Here is a 22,346-nt window from a genome sequence, read left to right as displayed (position 1 = left end):
CCAACATGTCACCTTCCAGATGTTTTGGCCTACAATTCACGTAATCCATGTCCACTGACTAGGCTGGTTAAGGATTATGGGAGTTTTAGGCCAGACTTCAGGTTGGTACCGGTTTGCTAACCCTGCTTTAAGGTAAAGGGCTCACCCAGTTGTTATGGCACACAAGCTCGAACTGCAGAGAAAATGAGCTGTATAATGTAGTTTATGCTTACTGACAAATACCAGACAATGGCCAGCAGGAGTGGGCATGATCCAAATTCATGACTAAAATAGAAATCATTCTGTGGAACTGATCAGAATATAGCAGATTTTATTTTCAAGCCATACTTCCAACTATTTCATCTGACCGATTTGTGTACGATGTTCATTTCTCTGATTAATTAGCCTTAATAGAGAGTTTATCGGCTAGGCTGTTATTTACCAGGATCCACTCTTCCCAGTGAAAAATGAAACCAATTCGGCATCCTTACTTTCCCCAAGACCCTGCCCTGATGAAGAATGCCCTCGTAACAAGGATTCGTGGGGATTTTCCGATGACCACTCGGGCTAGTGGCTCGTCGGGTGGACTTTACATTTTTGGTCAGCGTTCATCCAAAGGTTTCTTAAACACATTTTTGATTTGAGTACCAGTGAAGATGTTGGTGTTTTGGGTAATTTTCCACTGACCTCCAAACAAAGACCACCTTTACAAAAGTTTCTGAAATTAGCTGTTATGTTAAAAGTTGTGCCAAGAGCACAGATTTCCTTTCATGCCTTACATATGACATGGAAATAAAGAGCTGCCTATTATAAATGGATGACGACCTTCTCCAGGCCATGGGCAAGGTCTGCAGCTCAACCATTGTGTCCTATTAAAGGCATGCTGCACAATTAGCCAATGCAGGTTACAATGGACCCTCGTTTTTAGTTTGGGCTTTTTGGTGGTGCTTGTGCCACCTATAAGCTGAAACTATTGCATTAGAGTAGAGACAGGGAGAAACAGCATTTGAGGAGGAACACAGTTTATAGGTGTTGTTTGGTTATTTGCCCATCCATTGACTGCCCAAGGCCATACTGATCCCTATGGCCTTCCCCAGCCAGTTCCTGCCCCATCCTGCCCAAAACATCTCCTCATGGGAACTCTTTGAGCTTTCTTTAATCAAGACTTACCATCAAACGTTGCACTCTAAGGGCCTCATCACGAGTTTGGCAGTAACGCTTAAATGCAGCGGTAACGCCATTACCGCTGCATTTATGGGTCCACCAAATCACGGCCTTGGTGAATTTTCCCCCGGCTCTGTGCTGGGGGCAAATCCGCAGCAATTTAGCCGATTTTTGGTACTATTACCGCTGCCGGTAATAGTGCCGAACATTCCCCATTGAGCCCAATGGGGAATGGGGACTTACCGTTCCGCCAAACCCGTAATCTGGCGTTAATAGCGCTGGGGGGTTTGGCGGGAGAGCTAATACCCCCGGCGCTAATACCGCTGGGGTTAGCGCCCAACTCGTGATGAGGCCCTAAGTTCCAGCCAGTGTTTTTTCAAAGCAGTCTTCTGAGTTATTGGGCCTCATTAGGACCCAGGCGGTAAGGGGTTTACGGCGGCGTAAACAGCGCCGACCCTTACCGCCTGATTCCGAGGTCCCTTAGCGCCATGGAGGATTTAACACCTGCTTTTAGCAGGTGTTAAAATCCATGGCGCTAAGGGACCTTGTCGTTAATTACGCCACCGTAATTTACGGTGGCGTAATTAACGCCTTCCCCACTCCCATTATGCCCTATGGGGCAAAAATGGGAATGGGGAAGGGTAAATGGGGATTGGGGACTTACCGCCCCGCCAACCTCGGAATGGGGCGGTAAGTCCGCCAACCACCATGGCGTAAAAGTAGTTTACGCCATGGCGGTAACGGTACGACCCAGGCGGTAACTTACCGCCTGGGTCATAATGAGGCCCATTGACTTAATCGGAGCTGTAAACTGTAAATAAACTCCTGCTGTGATAAAAATGGCTTTAACAGGTTTGCTTTCAGCCACTTAATTTATTAGCACTTTGTGTGTCCTTCACTGAAGTCCTGCTAAAAACAAGCATTGGCAAAGCCAACCATTTTGGCTTGTGTATCAGTATCAAGCATTGCCAGGCCGTGCTGGTAGATGCCCAGGTAGTCGCACCATTTTGTACCTGCTACCATCAATGCCCTGTTGATACCACTACCAGAGGGCATGGCAAGTGCTTTTCCCATGCCTACACAAAAGCCCAAACCGTTGGTATTGCCAATGTTTGTTTGTAATGTCTGTGATCCGCCCTTTCTGTGTGACGTGTGTTTCCTGGGCAGTTTGGACACATTGGGATTTGTGGGTTTGTTAACACAGCCAGCCCAATGTTACATTCTCTGTAACGCCACAGTGGGTACTCCCATCCCTGTCAGTGTGCCTTGTGCATGGTGTACGGCTGGTTAAAGCTAACCCTAGAGTGTAAAGGTGTCATGGTTGTGTGGTCGGAGAGTTGATTCGGGTGTAAAAAAGCCGTACGTCGGCCCCTCTTCATTAATTTATTTTTTTATTTTATTGCATCAGACAGTTAAAAAAAATTACTTTTGACACATGACATCTTAAAATCAAAGGAAAAAGAAAAGAAACAGAAAAAAGAAAAAGCTGAGACAACTCTTATGTCAAATCATGCTCAAGCAGATAGAAATACAGACACCTTCAGTCAGTGAGGATTCGGAATATGCCATGTACGTCTCTCCACATCTTCGTTAGGAAGAGAATCAATCCTTCAAGCGACCCAGGCATAAAGTGACCCCATAGAACCACTGGAGGATAGTGGGGGTTCAGTCCTGGGGCCCAAAGAGCCCTTCTGCGCAATGCTTTTAGAGAATCACAGGTTGCCAGGAGGTGCTGTACAGTCTCCACCTCATCAGTGCCGCAGAGCCAGCCTCATCCACCCCCCGTAGGAATTTTAGACCCCACTGATCCACAATTTCAAAGGTACTTACTGCATTAAATTTAAGACGGAGATAGTGTCACACGATAACATTCCCCACAAAGTTACTGATGCATGTAGGCAGTACTTGTCTTTCAAGTATGCAACGGTGTAAGGGAAAAAAAACGCTGTGGCGGACGTAGCAGCCAAGTTAACAACCATTTGCTCACGTTTAAGGGACACCCATTTCTTTCTCATTAAATGTTTAAACTGGATTGCACTCAACGTCAGCAAATCTTCCTGGTTGCTCCCATCCCACTGAACCAGCATAATCGACATCCTGCCCAATATTGATTTCTTCATGTGGACCACCTTTGTGGCCAGAGCAACAGACAGGATCCCCAGCAAGTTGCTTGCTTGAGCATGTGCAAGTTTCCAGTATAGCATCTGGCTGCTAAGTGCAATGCGTTCATGGGTCAGGGTAAGACTGCACTCTAGGGCCATCATCTCAGCTGGAACATAAGAGGGTAACCTTAGCAAACGTTTTAACAGCCTTGCCTCAATCTTGGTAATTACCTCCAGAGTAACTGCCCCCCAGACCTCTGCTGCATAGCAGTGAATTGGGACAACCTTTGCACAAAACAACTTAAGCAATATCCACACCGAATAGCCACCACGCCGCATATCGCTGCCACAGTTCACACCGTGCGCCCCTCTTCATTTATTATTTACCCTCCCCCTTAATCAAAGGTCGCAATCAAGGAGTGCACTTTTGATCTCAGCCTTATGACGCAATGCCAGCTCAGGTGTCGCTGGGGCGTGGCTTTAAAGTGGTCTTTGTTTGGTACACATGTGATGTTGCATTGGGCTATGGCAATAGACAGACTTGGGAGGAAGCTGCAGACAGTGCCGGATGTGGCCGTCAGACTGCAAATGACCATCCTGGGACAAGGAACCACCAACATCTGCAATCAGAAATGTCTCTTTAGGAAGCAGGGCCCCCTTCCAGGGATGTTGCCCTGGTGCGACTCTGCAGTATAATGCAAGCCCTCTCTTTCCTTGAGTCCAGCTGAGAGGGTGCCATACAGGGCTTGCATTAGCTGGCAGGTGTTTGCAGTGAAGAACTAAACATATCAGCCACTGTAAAGCGTTTCTCCAATGTTTCACGTGTCCAGACTACGGTATACCCAAGTGCCATTGGAACCACAGCATTTTTGTAAATATTTGCATTGCTTAACTTGTTGCATTGTAAAGTGTCGGGAAGCGCCAAAGGCTGTGAAGAAGTTATTTTATCTAAAAATTCAATGTTGTGGTGATGGAGTGTTCTGAGGCAGGCTTGAGCTGGCCTATGGGGCAATGACCGAACCAAAAATGCTAATGTGGGGCAGGATTTTCTTTGGTCCAAGTGGCCCACTTTGTTGGCCAATGTGGGCCAGTTTTATGAGTTACTTCACTATGTGGCTAGGAGTTCTGACCATTGTTGCTAAATACATGTTCTTTAAATTGCAACCTTTGCATCACATTTTATCAAAAAACTCCCCCTTGGGTGTCATTCAAACAGTCTGTCACAAAAGCAATACATTGCTTATTTGCAACTGTGGGCCACGTTTTCATTGGTGCCCGAGGCAACTGTATGGCCCAGTCCGACCCTGTTCTGAGGATCCAAAATGTCCTCAGATAATCACAGTTTTCCCAGGGCACTGCCACAGGATTTTGTTTAAAAGAAGAAAAAGAACTGTGAACTCCTGAGAGAAGCTGGCTGACTTGGCAAGCACGTCCATTTCATTAGTGAGCGCTAGCGGGGCTTTGGAGTGAATCATCCTTTTCCCACACCATGCCATCCATCCCTGCGCCTGCGCCTGCCCCCGCCCCTCCCCATTGCCTCGAGCTGCTGTAACCAGAGAACAGGTGCAGGAGGTCAACAAAGGACCAAGAGCCTCTGACTTCTTCCTGTGTGGAGCACGCCGTCCACGTCACCCAAAACACAAATAAATAACATTCTGCCTAGTATTGGCTAATATAAGGCTATTTTCTGCCACAGAACCTGTTAACCCAGTGATTTGGTAAGGATCAATCACCAGGAGGTGCCCATGACGGAAGAGAAACCACCGCAATGCTTTCTTCTGCCATGCATAAAACAGACCCCCTTAGGAGACGAGCCGCAATCACGGTAAGAACCGGAAGCGGCCTTTTAGCAGGGCATGGTTGGTTTATTAGTAGGGCCCGCATGGGAAAGCGATGGTACGCGCCCGCTAATAAATCTCTTTTCGTGCAGGGTGGGGGCGGGGAGGGCCCGCTGTACTTAGCGCCCTAGTTTAAATCAAGCTGTCCGCCTTCTGCTTCACTAATTGCCATCAATGGCCGCCTTTGTGAGTTATTAGTGGCTGCTGAAAACGCATGTGCGCAGACATAGGAGGCCATTGTAGAAACGCACAAACAAAAACACACCCCTCCCCCATTGAGCCGTTTCCCTCTGCTATGAAAGGTTGTCGTCTTAATAAAAATCGATTAAGCGCACTGTAGCTATACATGTACGTTACCATGACCCCCACATGCAACCTGATGTAGCTCCCCGCAACATGAGGAGTAGCGTTGCCAGAACATATATATTTGCCTACCTCACTCTATGTATGCAACTTGCTGTAACTAGCGCCTAGATGCCTCAGGGTTTTGTGCGATGTAATAAATGCTAAATAAATAAATAAAACAGGAGTGGTCACGTACAGTGGGCACGCTTCAGCGGGTAATCGCTCAGGCCAGGGGCAACATGTCCATAATGCAGGTACTAGTAGCAGGCCTACCAAATAAGAGCATGCAGGGGGAAGTGCACAGGCTCCCTGCGTATAAGACTGAGCCGAGGTGCATTTTCAATAACCCATGCGAGGCTCGAGCACACAGCGCCTCCGTCCAGGCGTGGCCCTTTGGGGATGCTGGATGGGCCCCTGCATGTGGAGAGGCACTCCTGTGTCACCTCCTTCCAGTGTGGATTACAGAAGCATTGGCAGATGTAGGTTTTCAGAGCCAAGGTCATATGCAATGCTTACTTGATATATGATATGATATGGCATTTGATTCCTGGCATGGGATCCAGATCAGATGGACCAGGCTGAGTGAGACAGCAGGCAGGTAAGGAAAATATTGTGTGAGTCTTGGTGAAGAGGTGTGTGTGTGTATTCTCTCTATCTAGAAGCGTTTATCCTCAAGCAATATCCAATCAGGTAGACAGAGGGTTGGTAGAGAGAAGTTCTGTAACGCCCTGGTCCTGTACGGCACTAACATGACCGTAGCATTGTTACCACTGGGCCTTGATTGCTCAACATTCCAGGGCAGCCGGAAGCTGCCAGACTTGTGCAGCAGGTGGGAGGTGGCCATACACAGCATCCGCTTGAAGTACTAGGCCCGGGAAGGTACAGCCATGGATTGCAGATTGAGCTAGAATTAGAGGTTTCCTGATGCATCAGATGCCTAAAAAGGGAGCATAGTTAACTCGGTAGGCTCAGGAAGGCTTTCAGGGGTAGGGAGGCCTCTTTCCAACCAATGGATACTTGCACACAACCCCCTCTACCCTGAATTGTCGCTCAGTACCCACAACAATAGAATACAGCTACCCCCCACTATAAATTCATCCTAGCTGCACACATAATCTCACATACGAGCACCACCTCCACTAGAATGCGGCTACCAGCACAACAATTCGGCCTAGCTGCACACATACTACCCGTTCCTCATACCCTGCACAACAGTTCCAGCATTAGAATGCAAATTAGGTCTAGCTGCACACATACAGAGTGCACACACGCACTATTTACTGCTCAGACTATCTTCAATGACCTGGACTCTGGTCCCCGAGGGCGTTCAACCCACAGCACCTTGAGACCATACCAATGGTGAAAGGCGCTATACAAATTCTCACTATCATAACATAACACAGGGGCCATGAAAGAATGATTTATGGAGCAATTATGGTATAGGTATAATAATGGGTACTCCCAAATATTTTTTGTTAACGGGGGGACAAGTCTGTAGACAGGGAGGGTAAGGAAAATAAGAACAAGGTTACAGACTGACTACCCCTCTCTCTAAGGTCTAACGGCACACCTGGTAGAGGTGCTGCAGGGCTGGTGTGTCAATCCACAGCAGATACCTTGGGGAAGAGACAGTTTATAAACAGAGCCGTAGTAATTATAACAATAAATCTCTTTAATAGGTTCTATAAAAAGTTTGTTGTAGAAAAATATATATGTTCATAGGCTTTATCATATCTCACTCATACCATTCATATCGGTGCAAACATTCTGTGACAATTAGGTGCAAAAGTTAACAATTTCTTCAAACATATCAGTTGTTATAGATATGGGAAAACAATGAGAAAAAACACAATCGAATTTTCTATAGGTCGACATATGTTTCGGCCCCTTTTAATAGTCCCATCGTTGTCTGCGGTGGTCTACGTGGTTAATGTTGGGCCATCTTCAGGACAATGATGATTTAATACAAGCTTAACGTCTTCACCCTATTTCTGTATGACAAGCCAAATCTAAAACAATAAATAAAACAAAAAGTACAATATTGAACGGTCTGGTCTCTTGTGGATGGTCTCAAGGTAATGGTTCAACATCTAGGCCAAAAAAGGAAGCACCTACCAGTGGCCGAGAAAATAGTAGAAGACCACGGAGAAGAAATTTGGGGGTATCTTCAATATTCCCCTGATCTATGGCCCTAATAAAAGGAGAGTAGAAAAACAAAGGAAATTACTACCTTGTGTATAAATTGTAACACTAACTCGTTACTAGACATTGCATTGTAGAAGTGGCATCGCAGAGCAAACTCACTAGGGTCCCTTGAGCGGTGAGTGGCGCTCAAGAGGCTCCGTCATGGACCAGTTCCGATGTCGGGAGGCTTTTTTTCTTTTTTTCTTTTTTTCACCCTCGACCTCGTAGTGTCTATTCAAAAAAGAAAGAACAAACACGGGGGAATCAGTAAAAAGCCCTAGTGGAGACTGTTTTACGATGGCTTGCGTGATAGTGCGCTAAGCACGTCGTGATGAGTGCGATTCAATCTGGGAAAACTCAGCCCTATCGTTAGTGGTAGTGAAAACACAGTAACTGTGCGATCTTTTTAGTCAGAGACGCGGCTCACGCGTAGAATAGTACTCATTGCTAAATGAGTGACTGAAGGTGGGGCAGTAGTGTGGGCCGGGTGGTCATGATCGCTCCGTGGCGGAAATGGTCCGTAAATGGACGCTAAGAGCTCTCGAAGAGAGCGCTGTTTCTCACCTTGTTGGAACGTTTTAGCGATGCGGCATAGTAACTCGAGCGGCGTCTGCTTGCTCCTGAATGAAACGAAGTCGAAAAGGGGGGGGGCTAGATATTTAAAAAATCACGTGAGGCTCAAAGAACGCGGTGGACGCGAGTCGTAAGTACGCTGCCAAATCCAGCGGTTCTTTAGCAAGCAAAAAGTGATGCCAGAGATTTAAATGAATGAAAGATCGATGTTCGCAACTGTCACGGAGGAGATGAGACAGCCACATTAAATCTCAGATTCTTGTATATATAAACTAAAATCTGACCGCATCATGTGGATTGAGGAAAATATTACGGCACAAATTCGACAACATTCATGGAGTCTCATACAACAAATAGGAATACGATGATGCCTGGGCTATTTAAAGAAAAACGCTCCATTCAACAGCTATGTTTAGTCCATTTTGGACTGTTTTTAAATTATAAATCCATTTTTGTTCCGCTTGGGTCAGAATTTTGTCTTTGTTCCCATTGCGGCAAGACGTTTTTATAACTTGGATGACACACCAGCGAAAGTCTGTGCATTTGTGTTGTTTTTTAGAAAAGTGGGCTACTAGTGGTTTATTTTCGACTGCATTACGAATGCAGGATTTATGCTCATTAATCCGTTGGCGCACTGGTCGTTTGGTTTTACCTATGTATACCAGCTCGCATGGACATATAATGGCATAGACCACCCATGGTGTAAGGCAGTTGGTGAACTCTTTCAACTGGATAGTGTGGTGACATAAAGTGATTTGTTTAAAAGTGGTGGTTTGAGCGCACACTGAGCAATGGCCGCATCGATGGTGGCCAATTAGGGGCAGGAAGCCCCACAAAGATGTTTGTGTCAATTTTTTGGGTATGGCAGGTTGATACGAGTGTACCAAATGGTCTTTAATATTTGGTTGTCTTTTGAAAGCAAACCTAGGAATCGAGGGAGTAAAATCCTCGGTATGGATCATCTTCCAATGTTTGCGTATGATCTTTCTGTATATATTACTAATCGGACTAAAAGTACTGACGCAGGTTATCTTGTCCTCTTGCTGTTTTGGTGTGGGTGCTAGTGTATTCATGCGGTTAGTGTGTAACACGCGTTTGTAAGCTCTTTGTATCGTTTTGTGAGGGTAACCTCTCTCTTTAAGTCTTAACTTAAGGCTTTTGGCGTGTATTTTGTATTCTTGTACATCTGTACAGTTTCTGCGAATGCGCAGAAACTGGCCATAGGGTAAACCCTCTTTCAAGCTCAGGGGATGAAAGCTTGTATAGTTTAACAACGTGTTTCTGTCCGTTGGTTTTCTATACAGGGCTGTTGCAATAGAGCCTCCTGTAGTTTTCTGAATTTCCAAATCTAGAAATGGTATTTTATTTAGATCAGTGTGAATTGTAAACTGAATGTGAACATTCTGAAGATTCAGCCACTGGTGAAACGAAGAAAGTTGCTCTGAGGTGCCACTCCATATTAGACAGATATCATCAATGTATCGTAGCCAGTTTTTGATATGGTTTAAAAAGGGATTGCTGGAGCTGTAAATGGATTGTTGTTCTAAGTGGTCCATATACAGATTCGCCAAGTCAGGGGCAAAAGTAGCTCCCATACTTGTGCCTTTGAGTTGGTTGAAAAACCGGTCTTTGTATAGGAAGAAGTTCTCAGTGAGAGCTAACCTGATGCATTCGACAATGAATGCCGTCGGTACTTGGAGTAGGGTATCTGTGCGTCTATCTAGATATCCGGCCATCACCTTGAGACAATCATCCTGTGGGATGCTGGTATATAAGCTCACTACATCTAGAGTTACTAGAATATCTGTGGGGTCTAGATGAACATTTTCTAGCATTTTAATCATGCTTGTAGTGTCTTTTACATACGATTTCATTTTCGAGACGAAAGGTCGTAAAAACCAATCGGAATACATTGATAAGGGTTCTAGAACGGAGTTGATGGCCGCTACGATTGGTCTTCCTGGAGGTTGTGTCTCATGTTTATGGATTTTCGGAAGTAAATAGAAAACTGGGATGGTGGGATGCTCGTTCACCAAAAATTTTTGTTCATCAGGGTCAATCCAATTTTCTTCCACGGCATATTTCATCAGGCTGGTAATTTCTTCTTTTAGCCGAGGGGTGGGGTCAGATGGGAGTTCTCTATATGAGGAAGTATCATTCAGATGTTTCATTACTTCAATCTCATAGAGTTCTTTGGTCCACACTACTATCCCTCCTCCTTTATCCGCTGGTTTGATTATCAGGTTCTCATTGGTTTTTAGTGCTTTTAGCGCTTCTCTCTCCGCCTTTGATAAGTTATTCTTTGAGTTATTATGGTTTTTAATCACTTGTTGAATTTCCCTCGAGATCTTCTGTTCAAAGGCTATTATTGCCGGACTAACCATTGCGTTGGTAGGGACAAATTTAGAGGATGGTTTCAGTCCTGTGGTAGTAGTAGCTTTAGGAGTCGAAGTTGCATTGCGGAAAAAGTATTTCAGGCGTATTGATCTATAGAACTTCTGTAACTCAACTTCTGTCTCGAAAGGCCTGGCTTGTGTTGTTGGGACGAATGACAGTCCTTTTGATAAAACACTTATTTCCGTGGGTGAAAGATCATGGGAAGACAGGTTGTAGATAGGCATTACCAAGTTTGTCCTGGTGCCGGCCAGTTCCTGGTGTTCATACGCGGGGGGCCTTGGGGTCTGATACGTCCGCGTTGTCCCCTCCCGCGAAAAAATTGCTGTGGGGGAGGTCCTGCGGGGCCTTGCTGCCCTGAGTCTGATCCACTACTTGATGATGCATTGGATGAATTGGAAAAATTCACAAATGGTCTTCTTCTGTTAGCTTTATTATAAGATCTTGTTTGGCTAGCTTTTTGGATGTCCTCATAATACGATTCCACTAGGTACGGATAGGTTTTGGTCTCCTTGTATTGTTCGACATCTTTCTTTAATTTCCAGATTTTTTTGTCAAGAATTGTTTTCTTGAAGGTGACCATCTCTTCTTCGATTTTCGCCAGCGTTTCTTTCAGATCTTTTATAGTGTTCTCGTGTTTGATTTTGGCTTCCAAGATCTCTATTTCTGCTTTCTGTATTGCTACTTCTTCTTCTGATGTTTCTATAATTAGAATTAGTAGATCTCTGGAGCATTTATTGCTAACACCGCTGAATCTGTACTTAAATTTGGTGTTGTTGATAAATACTCGTGGTATGTTTCTTATCTGTAGTCCCTCGGGAATTGTTCCGGCTTTGAGATATGCCAGCATTAGTTTCCCATGGGATTCAGTTCGAATCAATTTTTTCTTTTTTTGAGTTAAAAGTTCTGCGTCGCTGGATTGTGGAGCGCTGACAGCTTCATTAGGGGTATCTCCCAACAGTGTAGGCTGGTTGATGAGTTTTTTATAATACTCATCAGAAAAAGACACTAGATTCTCAATGTCCATCTTCTCACTTCTTAACACACGACTAATGTGTGACACCAGAAATGAAACCCAACAACCAAGGGTTGTCCAAGGATAGGTATAATAATGGGTACTCCCAAATATTTTTTGTTAACGGGGGGACAAGTCTGTAGACAGGGAGGGTAAGGAAAATAAGAACAAGGTTACAGACTGACTACCCCTCTCTCTAAGGTCTAACGGCACACCTGGTAGAGGTGCTGCAGGGCTGGTGTGTCAATCCACAGCAGATACCTTGGGGAAGAGACAGTTTATAAACAGAGCCGTAGTAATTATAACAATAAATCTCTTTAATAGGTTCTATAAAAAGTTTGTTGTAGAAAAATATATATGTTCATAGGCTTTATCATATCTCACTCATACCATTCATATCGGTGCAAACATTCTGTGACAATTAGGTGCAAAAGTTAACAATTTCTTCAAACATATCAGTTGTTATAGATATGGGAAAACAATGAGAAAAAACACAATCGAATTTTCTATAGGTCGACATATGTTTCGGCCCCTTTTAATAGTCCCATCGTTGTCTGCGGTGGTCTACGTGGTTAATGTTGGGCCATCTTCAGGACAATGATGATTTAATACAAGCTTAACGTCTTCACCCTATTTCTGTATGACAAGCCAAATCTAAAACAATAAATAAAACAAAAAGTACAATATTGAACGGTCTGGTCTCTTGTGGATGGTCTCAAGGTAATGGCTCAACATCTAGGCCGAAAAAGGAAGCACCTACCAGTGGCCGAGAAAATAGTAGAAGACCACGGAGAAGAAATTTGGGGGTATCTTCAATATTCCCCTGATCTATGGCCCTAATAAAAGGAGAGTAGAAAAACAAAGGAAATTACTACCTTGTGTATAAATTGTAACACTAACTCGTTACTAGACATTGCATTGTAGAAGTGGCATCGCAGAGCAAACTCACTAGGGTCCCTTGAGCGGTGAGTGGCGCTCAAGAGGCTCCGTCATGGACCAGTTCCGATGTCGGGAGGCTTTTTTTCTTTTTTTCTTTTTTTCACCCTCGACCTCGTAGTGTCTATTCAAAAAAGAAAGAACAAACACGGGGGAATCAGTAAAAAGCCCTAGTGGAGACTGTTTTACGATGGCTTGCGTGATAGTGCGCTAAGCACGTCGTGATGAGTGCGATTCAATCTGGGAAAACTCAGCCCTATCGTTAGTGGTAGTGAAAACACAGTAACTGTGCGATCTTTTTAGTCAGAGACGCGGCTCACGCGTAGAATAGTACTCATTGCTAAATGAGTGACTGAAGGTGGGGCAGTAGTGTGGGCCGGGTGGTCATGATCGCTCCGTGGCGGAAATGGTCCGTAAATGGACGCTAAGAGCTCTCGAAGAGAGCGCTGTTCCTCACCTTGTTGGAACGTTTTAGCGATGCGGCATAGTAACTCGAGCGGCGTCTGCTTGCTCCTGAATGAAACGAAGTCGAAAAGGGGGGGGGGCTAGATATTTAAAAAATCACGTGAGGCTCAAAGAACGCGGTGGACGCGAGTCGTAAGTACGCTGCCAAATCCAGCGGTTCTTTAGCAAGCAAAAAGTGATGCCAGAGATTTAAATGAATGAAAGATCGATGTTCGCAACTGTCACGGAGGAGATGAGACAGCCACATTAAATCTCAGATTCTTGTATATATAAACTAAAATCTGACCGCATCATGTGGATTGAGGAAAATATTACGGCACAAATTCGACAACATTCATGGAGTCTCATACAACAAATAGGAATACGATGATGCCTGGGCTATTTAAAGAAAAACGCTCCATTCAACAGCTATGTTTAGTCCATTTTGGACTGTTTTTAAATTATAAATCCATTTTTGTTCCGCTTGGGTCAGAATTTTGTCTTTGTTCCCATTGCGGCAAGACGTTTTTATAACTTGGATGACACACCAGCGAAAGTCTGTGCATTTGTGTTGTTTTTTAGAAAAGTGGGCTACTAGTGGTTTATTTTCGACTGCATTACGAATGCAGGATTTATGCTCATTAATCCGTTGGCGCACTGGTCGTTTGGTTTTACCTATGTATACCAGCTCGCATGGACATATAATGGCATAGACCACCCATGGTGTAAGGCAGTTGGTGAACTCTTTCAACTGGATAGTGTGGTGACATAAAGTGATTTGTTTAAAAGTGGTGGTTTGAGCGCACACTGAGCAATGGCCGCATCGATGGTGGCCAATTAGGGGCAGGAAGCCCCACAAAGATGTTTGTGTCAATTTTTTGGGTATGGCAGGTTGATACGAGTGTACCAAATGGTCTTTAATATTTGGTTGTCTTTTGAAAGCAAACCTAGGAATCGAGGGAGTAAAATCCTCGGTATGGATCATCTTCCAATGTTTGCGTATGATCTTTCTGTATATATTACTAATCGGACTAAAAGTACTGACGCAGGTTATCTTGTCCTCTTGCTGTTTTGGTGTGGGTGCTAGTGTATTCATGCGGTTAGTGTGTAACACGCGTTTGTAAGCTCTTTGTATCGTTTTGTGAGGGTAACCTGTCTCTTTAAGTCTTAACTTAAGGCTTTTGGCGTGTATTTTGTATTCTTGTACATCTGTACAGTTTCTGCGAATGCGCAGAAACTGGCCATAGGGTAAACCCTCTTTCAAGCTCAGGGGATGAAAGCTTGTATAGTTTAACAACGTGTTTCTGTCCGTTGGTTTTCTATACAGGGCTGTTGCAATAGAGCCTCCTGTAGTTTTCTGAATTTCCAAATCTAGAAATGGTATTTTATTTAGATCAGTGTGAATTGTAAACTGAATGTGAACATTCTGAAGATTCAGCCACTGGTGAAACGAAGAAAGTTGCTCTGAGGTGCCACTCCATATTAGACAGATATCATCAATGTATCGTAGCCAGTTTTTGATATGGTTTAAAAAGGGATTGCTGGAGCTGTAAATGGATTGTTGTTCTAAGTGGTCCATATACAGATTCGCCAAGTCAGGGGCAAAAGTAGCTCCCATACTTGTGCCTTTGAGTTGGTTGAAAAACCGGTCTTTGTATAGGAAGAAGTTCTCAGTGAGAGCTAACCTGATGCATTCGACAATGAATGCCGTCGGTACTTGGAGTAGGGTATCTGTGCGTCTATCTAGATATCCGGCCATCACCTTGAGACAATCATCCTGTGGGATGCTGGTATATAAGCTCACTACATCTAGAGTTACTAGAATATCTGTGGGGTCTAGATGAACATTTTCTAGCATTTTAATCATGCTTGTAGTGTCTTTTACATACGATTTCATTTTCGAGACGAAAGGTCGTAAAAACCAATCGGAATACATTGATAAGGGTTCTAGAACGGAGTTGATGGCCGCTACGATTGGTCTTCCTGGAGGTTGTGTCTCATGTTTATGGATTTTCGGAAGTAAATAGAAAACTGGGATGGTGGGATGCTCGTTCACCAAAAATTTTTGTTCATCAGGGTCAATCCAATTTTCTTCCACGGCATATTTCATCAGGCTGGTAATTTCTTCTTTTAGCCGAGGGGTGGGGTCAGATGGGAGTTCTCTATATGAGGAAGTATCATTCAGATGTTTCATTACTTCAATCTCATAGAGTTCTTTGGTCCACACTACTATCCCTCCTCCTTTATCCGCTGGTTTGATTATCAGGTTCTCATTGGTTTTTAGTGCTTTTAGCGCTTCTCTCTCCGCCTTTGATAAGTTATTCTTTGAGTTATTATGGTTTTTAATCACTTGTTGAATTTCCCTCGAGATCTTCTGTTCAAAGGCTATTATTGCCGGACTAACCATTGCGTTGGTAGGGACAAATTTAGAGGATGGTTTCAGTCCTGTGGTAGTAGTAGCTTTAGGAGTCGAAGTTGCATTGCGGAAAAAGTATTTCAGGCGTATTGAACTTCTGTAACTCAACTTCTGTCTCGAAAGGCCTGGCTTGTGTTGTTGGGACGAATGACAGTCCTTTTGATAAAACACTTATTTCCGTGGGTGAAAGATCATGGGAAGACAGGTTGTAGATAGGCATTACCAAGTTTGTCCTGGTGCCGGCCAGTTCCTGGTGTTCATACGCGGGGGGCCTTGGGGTCTGATACGTCCGCGTTGTCCCCTCCCGCGAAAAAATTGCTGTGGGGGAGGTCCTGCGGGGCCTTGCTGCCCTGAGTCTGATCCACTACTTGATGATGCATTGGATGAATTGGAAAAATTCACAAATGGTCTTCTTCTGTTAGCTTTATTATAAGATCTTGTTTGGCTAGCTTTTTGGATGTCCTCATAATACGATTCCACTAGGTACGGATAGGTTTTGGTCTCCTTGTATTGTTCGACATCTTTCTTTAATTTCCAGATTTTTTTGTCAAGAATTGTTTTCTTGAAGGTGACCATCTCTTCTTCGATTTTCGCCAGCGTTTCTTTCAGATCTTTTATAGTGTTCTCGTGTTTGATTTTGGCTTCCAAGATCTCTATTTCTGCTTTCTGTATTGCTACTTCTTCTTCTGATGTTTCTATAATTAGAATTAGTAGATCTCTGGAGCATTTATTGCTAACACCGCTGAATCTGTACTTAAATTTGGTGTTGTTGATAAATACTCGTGGTATGTTTCTTATCTGTAGTCCCTTGGGAATTGTTCCGGCTTTGAGATATGCCAGCATTAGTTTCCCATGGGATTCAGTTCGAATCAATTTTTTCTTTTTTTGAGTTAAAAGTTCTGCGTCGCTGGATTGTGGAGCGCTGACAGCTTCATTAGGGGTATCTCCCAACAGTGTAGGCTGGTTGATGAGTTTTTTATAATACTCATCAGAAAAAGACACTAGATTCTCAATGTCCATCTTCTCACTTCTTAACACACGACTAATGTGTGACACCAGAAATGAAACCCAACAACCAAGGGTTGTCCAAGGATAGGTATAATAATGGGTACTCCCAAATATTTTTTGTTAACGGGGGGACAAGTCTGTAGACAGGGAGGGTAAGGAAAATAAGAACAAGGTTACAGACTGACTACCCCTCTCTCTAAGGTCTAACGGCACACCTGGTAGAGGTGCTGCAGGGCTGGTGTGTCAATCCACAGCAGATACCTTGGGGAAGAGACAGTTTATAAACAGAGCCGTAGTAATTATAACAATAAATCTCTTTAATAGGTTCTATAAAAAGTTTGTTGTAGAAAAATATATATGTTCATAGGCTTTATCATATCTCACTCATACCAATCATATCGGTGCAAACATTCTGTGACAATTAGGTGCAAAAGTTAACAATTTCTTCAAACATATCAGTTGTTATAGATATGGGAAAACAATGAGAAAAAACACAATCGAATTTTCTATAGGTCGACATATGTTTCGGCCCCTTTTAATAGTCCCATCGTTGTCTGCGGTGGTCTACGTGGTTAATGTTGGGCCATCTTCAGGACAATGATGATTTAATACAAGCTTAACGTCTTCACCCTATTTCTGTATGACAAGCCAAATCTAAAACAATAAATAAAACAAAAAGTACAATATTGAACGGTCTGGTCTCTTGTGGATGGTCTCAAGGTAATGGCTCAACATCTAGGCCAAAAAAGGAAGCACCTACCAGTGGCCGAGAAAATAGTAGAAGACCACGGAGAAGAAATTTGGGGGTATCTTCAATATTCCCCTGATCTATGGCCCTAATAAAAGGAGAGTAGAAAAACAAAGGAAATTACTACCTTGTGTATAAATTGTAACACTAACTCGTTACTAGACATTGCATTGTAGAAGTGGCATCGCAGAGCAAACTCACTAGGGTCCCTTGAGCGGTGAGTGGCGCTCAAGAGGCTCCGTCATGGACCAGTTCCGATGTCGGGAGGCTTTTTTTCTTTTTTTCTTTTTTTCACCCTCGACCTCGTAGTGTCTATTCAAAAAAGAAAGAACAAACACGGGGGAATCAGTAAAAAGCCCTAGTGGAGACTGTTTTACGATGGCTTGCGTGATAGTGCGCTAAGCACGTCGTGATGAGTGCGATTCAATCTGGGAAAACTCAGCCCTATCGTTAGTGGTAGTGAAAACACAGCAACTGTGCGATCTTTTTAGTCAGAGACGCGGCTCACGCGTAGAATAGTACTCATTGCTAAATGAGTGACTGAAGGTGGGGCAGTAGTGTGGGCCGGGTGGTCATGATCGCTCCGTGGCGGAAATGGTCCGTAAATGGACGCTAAGAGCTCTCGAAGAGAGCGCTGTTCCTCACCTTGTTGGAACCGCGTTCTTTGAGCCTCACGTGATTTTTTAAATATCTAGCCCCCCCCCCTTTTCGACTTCGTTTCATTCAGGAGCAAGCAGACGCCGCTCGAGTTACTATGCCGCATCGCTAAAACGTTCCAACAAGGTGAGGAACAGCGCTCTCTTCGAGAGCTCTTAGCGTCCATTTACGGACCATTTCCGCCACGGAGCGATCATGACCACCCGGCCCACACTACTGCCCCACCTTCAGTCACTCATTTAGCAATGAGTACTATTCTACGCGTGAGCCGCGTCTCTGACTAAAAAGATCGCACAGTTACTGTGTTTTCACTACCACTAACGATAGGGCTGAGTTTTCCCAGATTGAATCGCACTCATCACGACGTGCTTAGCGCACTATCACGCAAGCCATCGTAAAACAGTCTCCACTAGGGCTTTTTACTGATTCCCCCGTGTTTGTTCTTTCTTTTTTGAATAGACACTACGAGGTCGAGGGTGAAAAAAAGAAAAAAAGAAAAAAAGCCTCCCGACATCGGAACTGGTCCATGACGGAGCCTCTTGAGCGCCACTCACCGCTCAAGGGACCCTAGTGAGTTTGCTCTGCGATGCCACTTCTACAATGCAATGTCTAGTAACGAGTTAGTGTTACAATTTATACACAAGGTAGTAATTTCCTTTGTTTTTCTACTCTCCTTTTATTAGGGCCATAGATCAGGGGAATATTGAAGATACCCCCAAATTTCTTCTCCGTGGTCTTCTACTATTTTCTCGGCCACTGGTAGGTGCTTCCTTTTTTGGCCTAGATGTTGAGCCATTACCTTGAGACCATCCACAAGAGACCAGACCGTTCAATATTGTACTTTTTGTTTTATTTATTGTTTTAGATTTGGCTTGTCATACAGAAATAGGGTGAAGACGTTAAGCTTGTATTAAATCATCATTGTCCTGAAGATGGCCCAACATTAACCACGTAGACCACCGCAGACAACGATGGGACTATTAAAAGGGGCCGAAACATATGTCGACCTATAGAAAATTCGATTGTGTTTTTTCTCATTGTTTTCCCATATCTATAACAACTGATATGTTTGAAGAAATTGTTAACTTTTGCACCTAATTGTCACAGAATGTTTGCACCGATATGAATGGTATGAGTGAGATATGATAAAGCCTATGAACATATATATTTTTCTACAACAAACTTTTTATAGAACCTATTAAAGAGATTTATTGTTATAATTACTACGGCTCTGTTTATAAACTGTCTCTTCCCCAAGGTATCTGCTGTGGATTGACACACCAGCCCTGCAGCACCTCTACCAGGTGTGCCGTTAGACCTTAGAGAGAGGGGTAGTCAGTCTGTAACCTTGTTCTTATTTTGCAATTATGGTATATATTGTGGATGAAGACATCATAAAAACACATTTTATGCTTCAATATTGGTATCCCATATAGTTGAGTGAGACCCCCACCAAATTCGGTTTGATTCCAGCAATCACTTATTCACTGACATAGAAAATGACACAGTATTCTGCATCTACCACACAAAACTGCTAAACATAACATTACAGAATCAGTCATCTCTACCAAAAATGGGTTAATGTTAGCATGCTGTTTAATATACTGTTTTTAACGTCATGTTTATCAAATATACATGTAAAGTACTGTCTAGCAAGTAAACACAGATCCCTCAACTGCAGTCGGTTTCTCAAAGAGATAACATGTTTTATTTTGCATTGTTTGTGCATATGATTAGTTAGGGGGTTAGAATCTTCGTTAGTGTAGCGCTAGCCTGGACTCAGAGAATACTGGTTGCAGCATCAGTTAAGAGAGATGCTTCAAAGAGTGACCGGTTTATTTTTTTTAAGAATTAAAGACAATGGCTTGTAGATTTTCATTCAATTGGCAACTGAGCCCTGTGACGACTCTGGACAATTCGTCCCTTCTCCCTAGGGTGGAGCCCCCCGCTGTGAGGCTAGGAACATGAGCCCATTTTGCAAAGCCCTCCCTAAAGGTCTCGGCAAGTGAGGACCTCCCTGAAAGAACTACATAATCTGCATACAAGGGATTGGAAAGCACTGAATGTTCTCAGTTCTTTACTACAAATACCAGCAATCGTCCTTCCTCCCTATTGGCTTCAGGTAATGCTGACTGTTATCTGAGGTCTACTGTAAATGAAGAAGGACACACCTTTTGTGATCGTGATGACGTATGTACACAGAATAAGAACTGCGAATGGAGAGAGACTGGGGAAGCTGTGCGCTACTCCTACGCAGGGAGGAGAATCCACGGCATGCAGAGGCGAGCCTCTGGGAACACATCCTGGAGGGGCGGAGCTATGCACAGCCGCAGAGCCAGTGGTAGCCTAGCAGGAGCGAAGGCCACTAGCTGGAGGCTATGAATTCAGTACACTGACCAAGCAGGAGGCTCCATGCAGGAGAGGTGCCTAGATGCGAAGCAACCCGTCCTTTCTGGTGATGCTACCACTAGAAGTCGGAGGTGGGCTGGTCACCCAGCAACAGACACTGAAACCAAACACAAGCAAGGAGTCAGAGACTCTGAGCTCCACATGGCAAGTGTCAGTCCAAGCGAGGTGAGCTCTCCCGCGTAAGAACACCAGTGAAGGCAACATGTTGTGGGGTCAGAAACTGCCAAAACCATTCCCGGTAGGAGACTCTAGGAAACCAAAACAAACGCAAGACCCAGGTGACCTGGAATGAGAGCGTTGCTAAAATTGCTTGTCAAAGCTGCACAAGTCTCAGTGATAGTGAACGCCTGAAAGCATGGAACAGGCGTGCGACCCCATGTAAAGAGAATTAAAGAAACACGAGCACCATCTATGAAGGCTGAGGAAGCCGTATTCAGTATGAGAAAGTGAGGGATATATATATACGGACACACATCTTGTGGAACGGTGAGTCAAAGGAATACGTGTGATTTGCATCGGGGCTAGGGAAGCCATCAAATGTGTCAAAGTGTCTGAATTGAGATATAACAAACCCACCACAGAGTCGCAGGACTTTGGGGGGTCTGAGTGCCACAGGAGGTGGGATCAAGGAGAAAACCTGCAAAAATATTCCTGGAGGGATTTTTAGTATTGGTAAAAGCTAAATTGATCCTGTAGGAATTTCGCCAGTTGTAAACCACTAATGAGATAACGGATGAGGAATTGTCTTTTGTTTCACAGACCGTGGGAAAGCAAGAACTACATACAAATACACATATTTTAACTGATAAACTATGCACAAAGACTGGATATATTGTAGGGGTACGCTAACTGAACTTTGAGACTGATAGCAGTTCTCCAAGAACACAAGGCAGGCTAGGCAGAAGCACATGCTGAGATTGGATCGGGACAGATAGGCATTTTCTTTTTATTTTGAATAAACACATGTCTACCACAACCCATTGTTGTTCGAGTCCTCCGTCTGGTTCGCCAAGGCTCACAATTGGGAATCCCCAGAAAAAAAAAACTATTTTCATCTTGTAGATTTGAGATTATGTTTTGGGAACACCATTGTATGTTGGTTGGCAATGTAGTTATTTATTTATTTGCATTTTTAAAGCGCACTTTCAAGCACTCTACAAAATTAAATATTCAGTTACAAACAGAAGAAAAGAAGAATGTAGTGAGCAAAGGAGACAAAGGTCAGAGGATAAGAATGCGAAGAAGTAGGTCAATTGGTATTAAGAGAGGAAAACAACAAAGTTGTCAGCTGAATGTTATGGAAGCAGGAGATCATTCCAGAGTGTGGAGGCAAGAAGAAAACAAAAGAAGCGACAAGACACGGCACGTGGGGGGACAAGGAACAGCTAAGAGACAATGAAAAGAAGAGCAGAGAGAATGAGAGGGATTCTAGAAAGAAACAAAGAAACTTAGATAGAACCATGAACACTTTTGAAAATAGTGGGCAGCTGGTAAAAGCCAAGACGATAAGAAAAAGGAAGTCGGTGAAGAAGAAGCAAGAGAAAGGGAACCATGTGAGCAGAGAGAGACTTGAATAGCAGACTCACAGATGAAATGCAAGGGGCTAGGGCAGTAGTTGGGAGACCAAGCAAAAGAGAACAATACTCTAGAAGAGGAAATATCCAAATAAGCATAAGCAGCGCTGTAGCCTGAAAAGAAAAGGGTTCCATTTACAAAGGTTGTAAAGTTGCTATCGACCGGTATAAGCCGGTCAGAGGCACTTTTAACAGTAGGACCTCCTGTGCCTCTCTCACCTGAAAGGCAAACAGCCAGAGCTGCAAAGGACCCCTCAGTGAGATCTTATCCATTTAGCACATCTCAGCAGCAGACCATCTATAACAGGAAATCATTAGTGATGGGAACGGGTACCTGGCATTGACCATTTATGCAGCTCCTTTTTATTTTTTAGAATTATATAAGGTTTTAGTGGGATTCATGGGTTTTAGAAATTATGGGGGTACAGAACTAGGTGCAAGCGATGTGAAACAATGACCTTGTCATGCATTTTATCTCACTTTGTGTCTGTAGATTGTTTTGTAGGTTCGCATTAATTTGCACTCTTGAACCCGCAGGCTTTCGATGGAGACAATGAAGC

The 22,346-nt window shown here is 43.8% G+C and overlaps 1 protein-coding gene and 3 long non-coding RNA genes across 4 annotated transcripts in view; 1 reads left to right on the top strand and 3 right to left on the bottom strand.

Moving 5' to 3' along the window:
- The window catches only part of SASH1 (SAM and SH3 domain containing 1), a 673,306-nt gene that overhangs the window by 635,008 nt on the left and 15,952 nt on the right, over positions 1 to 22,346 (bottom strand). The gene's annotated exons all lie outside the window — the stretch shown is intronic.
- On the bottom strand, positions 6,966 to 9,188 carry LOC138453635 (uncharacterized). The gene is made up of 3 exons (XR_011260487.1): positions 7,733 to 9,188; positions 7,544 to 7,619; positions 6,966 to 7,437 (listed from the first exon to the last, which is right to left on the bottom strand). It is a non-coding gene; the product is annotated as an uncharacterized lncRNA (long non-coding RNA).
- Positions 11,777 to 12,977, bottom strand: LOC138452655 (uncharacterized). The gene is made up of 3 exons (XR_011260294.1): positions 12,544 to 12,977; positions 12,355 to 12,430; positions 11,777 to 12,248 (listed from the first exon to the last, which is right to left on the bottom strand). It is a non-coding gene; the product is annotated as an uncharacterized lncRNA (long non-coding RNA).
- Positions 17,945 to 19,119, top strand: LOC138452654 (uncharacterized). The gene is made up of 3 exons (XR_011260293.1): positions 17,945 to 18,373; positions 18,487 to 18,562; positions 18,669 to 19,119. It is a non-coding gene; the product is annotated as an uncharacterized lncRNA (long non-coding RNA).

This window comes from Ambystoma mexicanum, chromosome 4p (assembly GCF_040938575.1).
Source record: "Ambystoma mexicanum isolate Mex_15411 chromosome 4p, UKY_AmexF1_1, whole genome shotgun sequence".
Taxonomy (NCBI): Eukaryota; Metazoa; Chordata; class Amphibia; order Caudata; family Ambystomatidae; genus Ambystoma; species Ambystoma mexicanum.
Note: the sequence above shows the minus strand (reverse complement) of the source record. Positions and strands in the feature narration are given on the sequence as shown.